The sequence below is a fragment of the Globicephala melas genome, chromosome 6 (genome assembly GCF_963455315.2).
Source record: "Globicephala melas chromosome 6, mGloMel1.2, whole genome shotgun sequence".
Classification (NCBI taxonomy): Eukaryota; Metazoa; Chordata; class Mammalia; order Artiodactyla; family Delphinidae; genus Globicephala; species Globicephala melas.
In genome coordinates this window covers 20,789,354-20,798,755 of record NC_083319.1, presented here as the reverse complement: position 1 = coordinate 20,798,755, position 9,402 = coordinate 20,789,354, and the positions used below count along the sequence as shown (strand labels likewise).

Below are 9,402 nucleotides of genomic sequence, written 5' to 3'. Positions count from 1 at the left end.
ATGCCCCATGAGTTGAGGTAAGGGCAGTTGGGGCCCCAGTATTCTCAGCAGCTCTACCCAAGGTAGAGCTTCCCTCCCACAGTTAGGGTCTGGGTGGAGGAAGAGAGACTCCGCCTATGGGCTGTACTCACAGAACTTAGTCTCAGCGACAGGTAGCTAGGGGCAGGATGAGAAATGATGACATTCTGTTCCTCCTGGAAAGTAGCCCTCTGACTTGGAACTAGGGAGTGAGGGAGCCCTGCATCCTTGGGCGCAGCAGTCTGGAGTCGAGTTGTCCCACTGAAGTGGGGGGAAAGGACAGGGGAGTGGGCCTAGGGTCACATACCGTAGACTCTTGCAGTTCTTACTGAGGTTTTGTAGATTTTCTTGAACAAGTGTTTCTTCATTTGTTGTGTGCACTTAGAGCCATTTCCAGAGACTTAAATAAATTAAAATAATTTTCATTAGTTTCACTGGAGAGCTGTTTGTGGAGCTCCTTGCACTGTGAGGCAAGAAGTGGAATTCTGGACTGGGCCTGTGAACTTTTTGTAAAGAGGAACTTACCCCTCATCAATTATTGGTTACCCTAAGTACAGTTCATACAAGAAAGGCAGATTAAATGTTCTACCTTTTTTTAACATTGTCTCATAACAGACCAAATTAGAAAAGCTAAAACTGCTGCCTGTCCATTCTTCGGCTTTTCCAAGCCAAATCAAAATTATATGACATCATTTGTTACTAGACTGAACCATATTTAGCTGAATCTTCATGATGAAAGGAATCCAAGAGGCATTATATAGGCTGTCTTTCTGAAAATAATTATTTCTCAAATGTACACTACATTGCAGAATGACGCCTGTGGGCTAACTTAAAAATTTACAACTTTTTCCACTTCTCCTTAGCCTACTCTTAGACCTGTCCTTCTGAGCAAACCGGATTTCCAATGCTCACTAGTGAGGTTGAGGATGGGCAGGGCTTAGCTTTAATTTGCTCATTTTATCTGAAGACTTAGAGAAGGTCTAACTATAGTAAATTTACTCTCAGAAATTGGAACATTCGTTTAAGTTGTGATGATTAGTACAGAGTTACCTGTTTTTTTTGTTTGTTTTTTGCGGTACGTGGTGCCTCTCACTGTTGTGGCCTCTCCCGTTGCGGAGCACAGGCTCCGGACGCGCAGGCTCAGCGGCCATGGCTCACGGGCCCAGCCGCTCCGCGGCACGTGGGATCCTCCCGGACCGGGGCACGAACCCACGTCCCCTGCATCGGCAGGCAGACTCTCAACCACTGTGCCACCAGGGAAGCCCCAGAGTTACCTTTTGAATCATGACATATTTTGAGTGAGAAGATATTTGCTATCTGAATACTGGCCTTTGCTTCTATTTTCAAAGAGAGAAAAAATATTGTAGGCTGAAACTTGTTTCATCTTTGTTATGCCAGTCCCTCAAATTTGGATAATCATAAACAGAATTTAGGGAAATATCATCTACATACCACATTACAGTTTTCAAGGCACTTTATACCCACTATTTTTATTGGTTCTCTGGCCAACTCTATAGGTAGGTGTGGATTGTCTCTGTTTTATAGTTTAAGAAACTCAGGCTCAGAATAAAGGGCTGATGATAGCCCATTTGGAGCCTTTGGGTGAATTAGAAAAAAGGGACCCTTTAAGACACTTTACTACTACCTGCTAAAAATTATTTCAATGAATATACAAATCTACGGTGATTACAATTTGAGCAACACCAACAACCCTAGTGTTGGTCCACTGCACAACAGTACCTGGTGGACTTGCTGGAGAGGTTAAGTAATCTGCCAGAAATCAAAGGCCAGCAAGTGAAGGGGGTTGGGCTTAGAACCTGAGTCCTTGTCTCTTCCACTGTGTTCTGATGCCTCTCTGATTCCCTCTCTTTATGCACAGCTGACAATCTTAATCTGAAAGGAAGGATGAGGCCCTGTAGAAAAGAATCGACTGATGGGGAGGAGCCCTCATGAACCCTTTGTTTCAGCCTCCCAATGTTCTGAGAGAGAAGGAGCCAGGTAACTGTTGCTAACTGCCGTTTCCCCACCATCTGGGCCATAGGAGTCGGGAGAATCGAGGCCTAATAGCCAGGAGGCTCCAGCCAGAATCGCTTGGAGATCTGCTCTACGCACTTGAGCAGACAGGAGGACTTAAGACTTGGTCTGTTTGAGTACTGTCTGGCGAGACTTTTGTTCCTAAGAAACTAGATTCTGTTTTGTTGTTGTTGTTGTTTTTATTTTCTACTTTCTGTGTGATCTCTACTAGGGATAGGCCACTTTATTTGCTCGCCTTGGTTTTCTGAGCATACTTCCCAATGACACCTGGCCCAGTTTGACCTGTGTGCAGAAGCAGAGTCAGTGAAAGCATCTTCAGACATTCTGTGCCCACACTCTCATCCTTGCAGAGCCAGCTGTCTTTTGTTTTGCTATTGGTCCTGACATCTGGGGTAACAGACTCTGTTCTTCATTGTTTTTGGATTACAGAAAGCTCCCTTTGGAGGGAGGGAGTCAGGGTTTTCATTCACCGTGGCAGTGACCCTTAAAAAAATCAGTGTTTTCAAATGTGCCTAAAGGAATTGCTCGCTGAATTAAGGACAGAAATGCCTCTTGCTTTTAGATGAAAATGATTAGAGGTTCTTTGGAATCCAGAAGAATGTGGGAGAAAAAAATTATAAATTTTCAATTGCTATAAGGTACTAAGGTATGAAATTAATTTGCTCTTCTGTTTATACATTTATTTTAAAAATATTAAGTACTTATTATATGTTAGAGGATCAACCCCTAGATTATCTTGATAGAGAAAGGAAATGTTCTGGAGAGATGGTGGGGAGTCATTCATAGGAATATAGCTAGAAGTTTCACTGGAGCAAATGGTAAAGTTGTTTGAGACCACTAGGTGGTGATATTACATTATGAAAATGATATTCTTCTAAGACTGGAGGCCTCTGGTTGTTTCTGAGAGCGTCTGTATACACAGCCAAAGAGACTTCTTTGTGAGTAAATGGAGGAAAAGCTACATTTCACCCTTTACATAAGTGATCTAATTTAAGTGCTCAAGGGGACTGGAAGCTCCTGGAGGGATTGGGCTGTGTCTGTTGTGTCATGCTTATAGCCCCAACTTATAGCTCCAGCATGTAGTAGGCACTCAGTAAATGAATGAATGAATGAATGAATCAGCCTTTGAACAATTTAGATTCTCATTAGAAGAACAATTTCAAGAGTGTGGAAAATTCTGGAACATGCACAGAGGCCTAGGATTTGGGGAAGTTGGGGACTATTGATGGTCCTGACAGATCATCAGCTGGGCAGAGACTCAGGGAGGCAGCATTTGGGCAGGTAGAAGCATCAAAGGCTATCTGAGGCGCTTATATTGCTTTGTGTCTCCTAAATTTATCTTGATGAGATTTCCCCTGCTTAATATAGGGAGGGTGTAAACCAACAAATTTGGATTTTTTTCTTGCATCTGTATTACTTCTAATGATGGCTCTGCCTTGGAAAGGATCTCCAAAAATAACTTACTCTTCTCTGCCTCTCATTCATTGGTACAGTTGTTCATTCAGTAATTTATTTATTGTTCATTCATTCAGTCCACAAATATTAATTGAGCACCTATTATGTGCAAAGCAATGGTCTAGGCTATGTGATCATCTCTGACCTTTTCCTATCATGGCCCCTTTGAGTTCAGGGAATCACCAAATCCTATTAGCTATAGAATCCAAATTTATGCTCCTCTCTGTTCCTTCTGCTCTTACCCTAGTCCAGGCCTCCATCTTCTTTCATCTGGGTCACTGCATCAACCCCTGCTCCCATTCATTCTCCCGTCTTTCCAATGTGAAAATATGGTCATGTTACTCCTTTCCTTAAAACTCTCCCTTGGGGACTTCCCTGGTGGCACAGTTGTTAAGAATCCACCTGCCAATGCAGGGGACATGGATTCAATCCCTTGTCCGGGAAGATCCTACATGCTGTGGAGCAACTAAGCCCATGCACCACAACTACTGAGCCTGCGTGCCACAACTACTGAAGCCCACGCACCTAGAGCCTATGCTCCGCAACAAGAGAAGACACCACAATGAGAAGCCCACGCACTGCAACAAAGAGTATCCCCCGCTCGCCACAACTAGAGAAAGCCTGCGTGCAGCAAGAGGACCCAAAGCAGCCAAAAATAAATAAATAAATAAATAAAATAATAAAAAAAAAAACCTACCAAACAAAAAAACTCTTCCTTGCCCTCAGGGTCAAACCCAACCTCTTTTGCTTGTTTTACGAGCCTTACAAGATAGGGCTGTGACCTGGTTGGGCCCTACTTGTTTTCGGTAGCCCCAATTCCCTCAACTCTCACCTCCTTCTGTGCGCTACAGTCAGATTTTTTCTTTTGGTTCTTTTATTAAGCCCTGTCCTCTCTTACCTTCAGACTTTTTCTTCCCCCATACTCTTCCTTTAACCTATCAAATTCTTTTCTTCCTCCTTCTGCCTGGCGACTTTCTACTCATTCTTTAGATCTCAGCTTGTGTGTTATTATTTTGGGGAGCTTTTTCTGAGCACTGTCGTGGTGAGGTTCCGCTCTTTCCCCTTTCCTCTCATACCCTTTCCTCACAGCTCATCCGTTGCCACCCTCCACTGCCAGACTCTCAGTTCTATGACTGGCATCTGTCTTCACTGTGTATCTTTACCACCGGGTTGACTGCCTGGCACATTGTAAATGCTCAATAACATATGCTGAATGAGTGAATGAATAAAAAACACAGTGACATATCTCCTCCACTGGGGTACATTTAATGTAGCAGTGTGAGCTGAGTGGTACAAAGAAGGAGCTATAGTGGTAAGAAGAAAGGGGTACTTTGGGTACTCCCATCTGAGGCTGAATTAAGTTTTGGCAAGTGGAGATGTTTGTGGAGGTGGCCTTTAGGTAGAGGGAAGTGGGAAAAGTTTGGGGGATAGGCAAGGGGTGTAGCGTTCCTGTCTGGGAAGAGTGGAATGTAGGACTGGAGATAACTTGTGACTAGATAGTTTAGGGCCTTGAATGCCAGCCTGGAGAGAGTGGACTCTATCTGATAACACTGATGGCTTTTGCACAGAGGAGTGATAGAACTAAATTAGTGCTTTAGAAAATGTTAATCTAATGGCAGTGAAACAAGAATTGGAGAGAGACCAGCTCTGTGTCATAGGAGGCTGTCATAGAAGTCAAGATGGGAGGTGACCAGGGCCTGGATCATGTATGTGGCAGTAAGAATGGAGACAAAGGGAAGTTGTGCAGAGGAAGAATTAAGAAGCTGGAAAGTGGAAAGAAAGAGTGAGGGAGAGGGACGAGTTGAATTTTCAGCCTGACAGTGAGGTGCTGTCATCAGAAATTGTGAAGTTAAAAGGAAGAACCAGTTTAAGGGAAGATAAAGGAATTCATTCATCAAACCTTTCAGTGGAGTCCTGGCTATCTATGCTTTTCACTTACAGAAATTCAGTCAGTGCGCGGGGCTCAAACATGGAGCACAAGTGTGAGGGAGTGACAGACTATAATGCAGCTGGTGGGGGCTGTTCTGGCTCTGCACTCAGTGAAAATACATCCCGGAGGGAATGCAAGACAGAGAAGGTGAATTTTCTGTTCCCCTTTTGATTCACAATACAATGTGCATTTTATGGGTGACTAAAGGCTTATTTGAGGGTAATTTTGACTATTCACAGTCTATACTTTATATGCCAATTTAGATCTGAATTCCCTGGCAAGATTTGCCTTTTTAAAATGTGTGCCAGACTAGGCTGGGCAGTAGCAGCTACTAAGAAGACACATCTCAGTCGCTGCATTAGAATTGTTCACAGTTAGCTGGGTAGAAAGATACGAAAGCAGACAATTAGGGCTACAGTCTAGGTGAGCTGTTGGGGGGAGGGTGGGTGCGGAGAGGAAGGAGATTTTTGGTTCGTGTGTCAAAGCAGAGGTGGCCCTGGGCCCTGGCATTGCAGAGCGATCCAGGAGTCATCATCAGAACAGGTAGCTGAGAGTAAAAGTAGGAGTGGATGAGATCTCAGAGGGGGAGAATATTGAGGAAGGAGGGAGACTGAAGGGCACAACTGGGTAGCATACTCTCACTAGGAGGCAGGAAGAGCCATAAAATAGAGGAATTTTCAGAGAAGTGGGAGGAAAACTAAGGCAAGGGGGATGAGGACTGAGAAGAGGCAAATGATATTCAGAATATGGAAGTCAGTGATGACCTCTGAGTGAACAGTTTCAGTAAGTGGTGGGAGCAGAAAAAGGCGTCCAAGGTGATTGGTAAGAATCTGGAAGCAAAAGGAATACATGCCACTGCTCTCAGTTACAGTTCTAGTAAAACCAACCTAGATATATTCCCTAGTTCCCAAGGAAATTCTCTTGGAGAATGTTTGGGATCTCTAGATGCCATGACCTCTGTCCCTGTATGATCTGCTACTGTCCACTGGAAGACAGTTCATCATCACATTACATTGATCCAGAAAAAGGCTTTGGTCTACATAAGCTTTATATTCAAGCTTGAGTGTCATCCATCTGAGCCACAGATCTCAGCTGTGGTTGTTGCATTTTATACTAAATACATCCATATTATTTTCTTCCATAAGTAGAATCCACATTCCCACCTGACTGCAAAAGCTAAGTTGCTAATAGCTTCCCTGGAGTTTGCTTCTTGCAGTTACCTCATCAGAATTTAGACAAGGCAACATGTAACAATTTATTCCAGGATGCAGGGAGCTCTGGGTGTTTTTTTAAATTTAATTTAATTTTATTTTTGGCTGCATTGGGTCTTCATTGCTGTGTGCAGGCTTTCTCTCGTTGCGCCGAGCGGGGCTACTCTTTGTTGCGGTGCGCGGGCTTCTCATTGCCGTGGCCTCTCGTTGTGGAGCACAGGCTCTAGGAGCGTGGGCTCAGTAGTTGTGGCATGTGGGCTCTAGAGTGCAGACTCAGTAGCTGTGGTGCATGGGCCCAGTTGCTCCGCGGCATATGGGATCTTCCTGGACCAGGGCTCGAACCCTTGTCCCCTGCATTGGCAGATGGATTCTTAACCACTGTGCTACCAGGGAAGCCCTCTGGGTGTTTTTTTTAGTTTTAATCATTTATTATCCTAGTTATAGTGTTCTTTTATTTTTTTAATTTTTAAAAAATTCTTTATTTTTTGCAGCATGAGAACAGTAACGGTTTTGATTCACTTTATTTACTTTTTTAAACATCTTTGTTGGAGTATAATTGCTTTACAATGGTGTGTTAGTTTCTGCTGTATAACAAATTGAATCAGCTGTACATATACCCCCATATCTCCTCCCTCCCACCCTCCCTATCCCACCGCTCTAGGTGGACACAAAGCACCGAGCTGATCTCCCTGTGCTATGTGGCTGCTTCCCACTAGCTACCTGTTCTACATTTGGTAGTATATATATGTCAATGCCACTCTCTCGCTTCGTCCCAGCTTACCCTTCCCCCTCCCCGTGTCCTCAAGTCCAATCTCTACGTCTGTGTCTTTATTCCTGTCCTGCCCCAGGTTCTTCAGAACCTTTTTTTTTTTTTTTAGATTCCATATATATGTGTTAGCATACGGTATTTGTTTTTCTCTTTCTGACTTACTTCACTCTGTATGACAGTCTCTAGGTCCATCTATAGTGTTCTTTTAAAGAGAATTAAATAATAGGAAAAAACCCTCTTTTATATGTGCCCATATAGTTACCATTTCTGGTGTTCTCTTCATTCCTTTTGTAGATCAAGCTTTCCATATGATATTGTTTTCCTCCTGCCTGAAAGACTTTAGCACCTCTTGTAGTGCAGGTTTGTTGATGATGAATTCAATCAGCTTTTGTAAGTCTGAGAAAATCTTTATTTTCGCCTTCATTTTTAAAAGATGTTTTTGCTGGGTATAGAATTCTAGGTTGACAGTTTTTTTCTTTAAAGTTGTTGCTTCACTGTCTTCAGGTACATATTTTGGGTAAGTCCAATGTCATTCTTTTCTTTGTTTCTCTGTATATAATGTGGTTTTTTGCTGCTTTCAAGATTTTTCTCTTTGTCACTGGTTACTTAGAAAGCTTTTGATCTTTTTGGGTCTTGCTTTTAGGGTTTTTTAGATGAGAACAGAGCATCATTTAGTCTAGGGCTAATTATTCCCCACAACTGGGGTAAAACCCTTCTGAGTACCTACCCAATGCCCCATGAATTAGAAGGTCTTTCCACTCTGGCTGATGAGAATAAGAGCTAATCCTGGTCCTGTGAGAGCCTGGGAAAGATTATTCCCACTAGTTCTTTTTGGTGGTTCCTTCCCCAGCCTCAAGGTACTTTCCTGACACCTATGAGCTCATTAGCACTTAGTTGAAGATTTGAAGGGAGACCCTCTGCAGATCTTTGAAGCTCTCTGTGCAGCTCTTTCCTCTCTGATGCTCTATCCTGTGAACTCTAGCTGCCTTGAGGACTTGGAGTTGGTCTCTCCAGGCAAGGAGCTGCAGCAGTCGTACGGCTCACCTTGCTGGTTTTGTTTCCCAGGGATCACCGCCCTTTGTTGCTTGATGTCCAGTATCTTGAAAACTGTTGATTCATATATTTTGTCCAGTCTTTTAGTTGTTTCAGGTGAGAGGGAAAATCCAGTCCCTGGATTGGTCCAGTCCCAAGATGTTACTCCATCTTGGCAGGAGGCAGAAGTTTATATTGTTTTTTTTGTTTTGTTTTTTTTTTTTTTGATACGCGGGCCTCTCACTGTTGTGGCCTCTCCCATTGTGGAGCACAGGCTCCGGACGTGCAGGCTCAGCGGCCATGGCTAACGGGCCTAGCCGCTCTGCGGCATGTGGGATCTTCCCAGACCGGGGCACGAACCCGTGTCCCCTGCATCGGCAGGCGGACTCTCAACCACTGCGCCACCAGGGAAGCCCCTATATTGTTTTTTAAGTTTGGAAAACTTTTTGAGGGTCTCTGGAGCCCTTGACTATGCCAAGCCAAGCTGCTTGTTATCAGGTCAGGAAAACGGGTGCTTATTGAAGAGGCTAAAAGGGCTTCCAACATAACTACAAGGAAACTGAGCCATTCTAGAAGAGACAGGTGACTCTGCTTTTCTGTCAAGTCTTTGGCCCTTATCATTGGACTCAACTAACTATTTCACGTTCCTCTGGCAGTGAAGGTTTTGTTCTCTTCTATTTTGAAACAATATCTCTCAGCTTACTTGAAATCTTGAGTTTTTTTTTTTTCTTGGTTCCCACTTAGACGCTATTTGTGTATTTAGGTCACCAAAGGCTTCTATAGCTGAGGCAAATTGAAGTTTCTCAGTGGTATTTACAGCAACCAGCACCTGCTCCTGTAGAGAACCACTAACCCAAGATACTGTGTTTTACCTTGAAGATTAATTGCAGACATACTTTTAAAAGGCAAATCCTTCATTTCAAGGGTGAAAAAAATACCACTTAACAAAACAT

At 43.5% G+C, this 9,402-nt stretch overlaps 1 protein-coding gene across 1 annotated transcript in view; it reads left to right on the top strand.

The window, feature by feature from the left end:
* The first annotated feature begins 1,925 nt into the window (after positions 1-1,925).
* The window catches only part of RGS3 (regulator of G protein signaling 3), a 143,342-nt gene continuing 135,865 nt past the window's right edge, over positions 1,926-9,402 (top strand). Inside the window, exon 1 of the mRNA XM_060300577.1 lies at positions 1,926-2,016. The gene's annotated coding sequence lies outside the window, so the exon portion shown is untranslated. The remainder of the gene's footprint in view (positions 2,017-9,402) is intronic.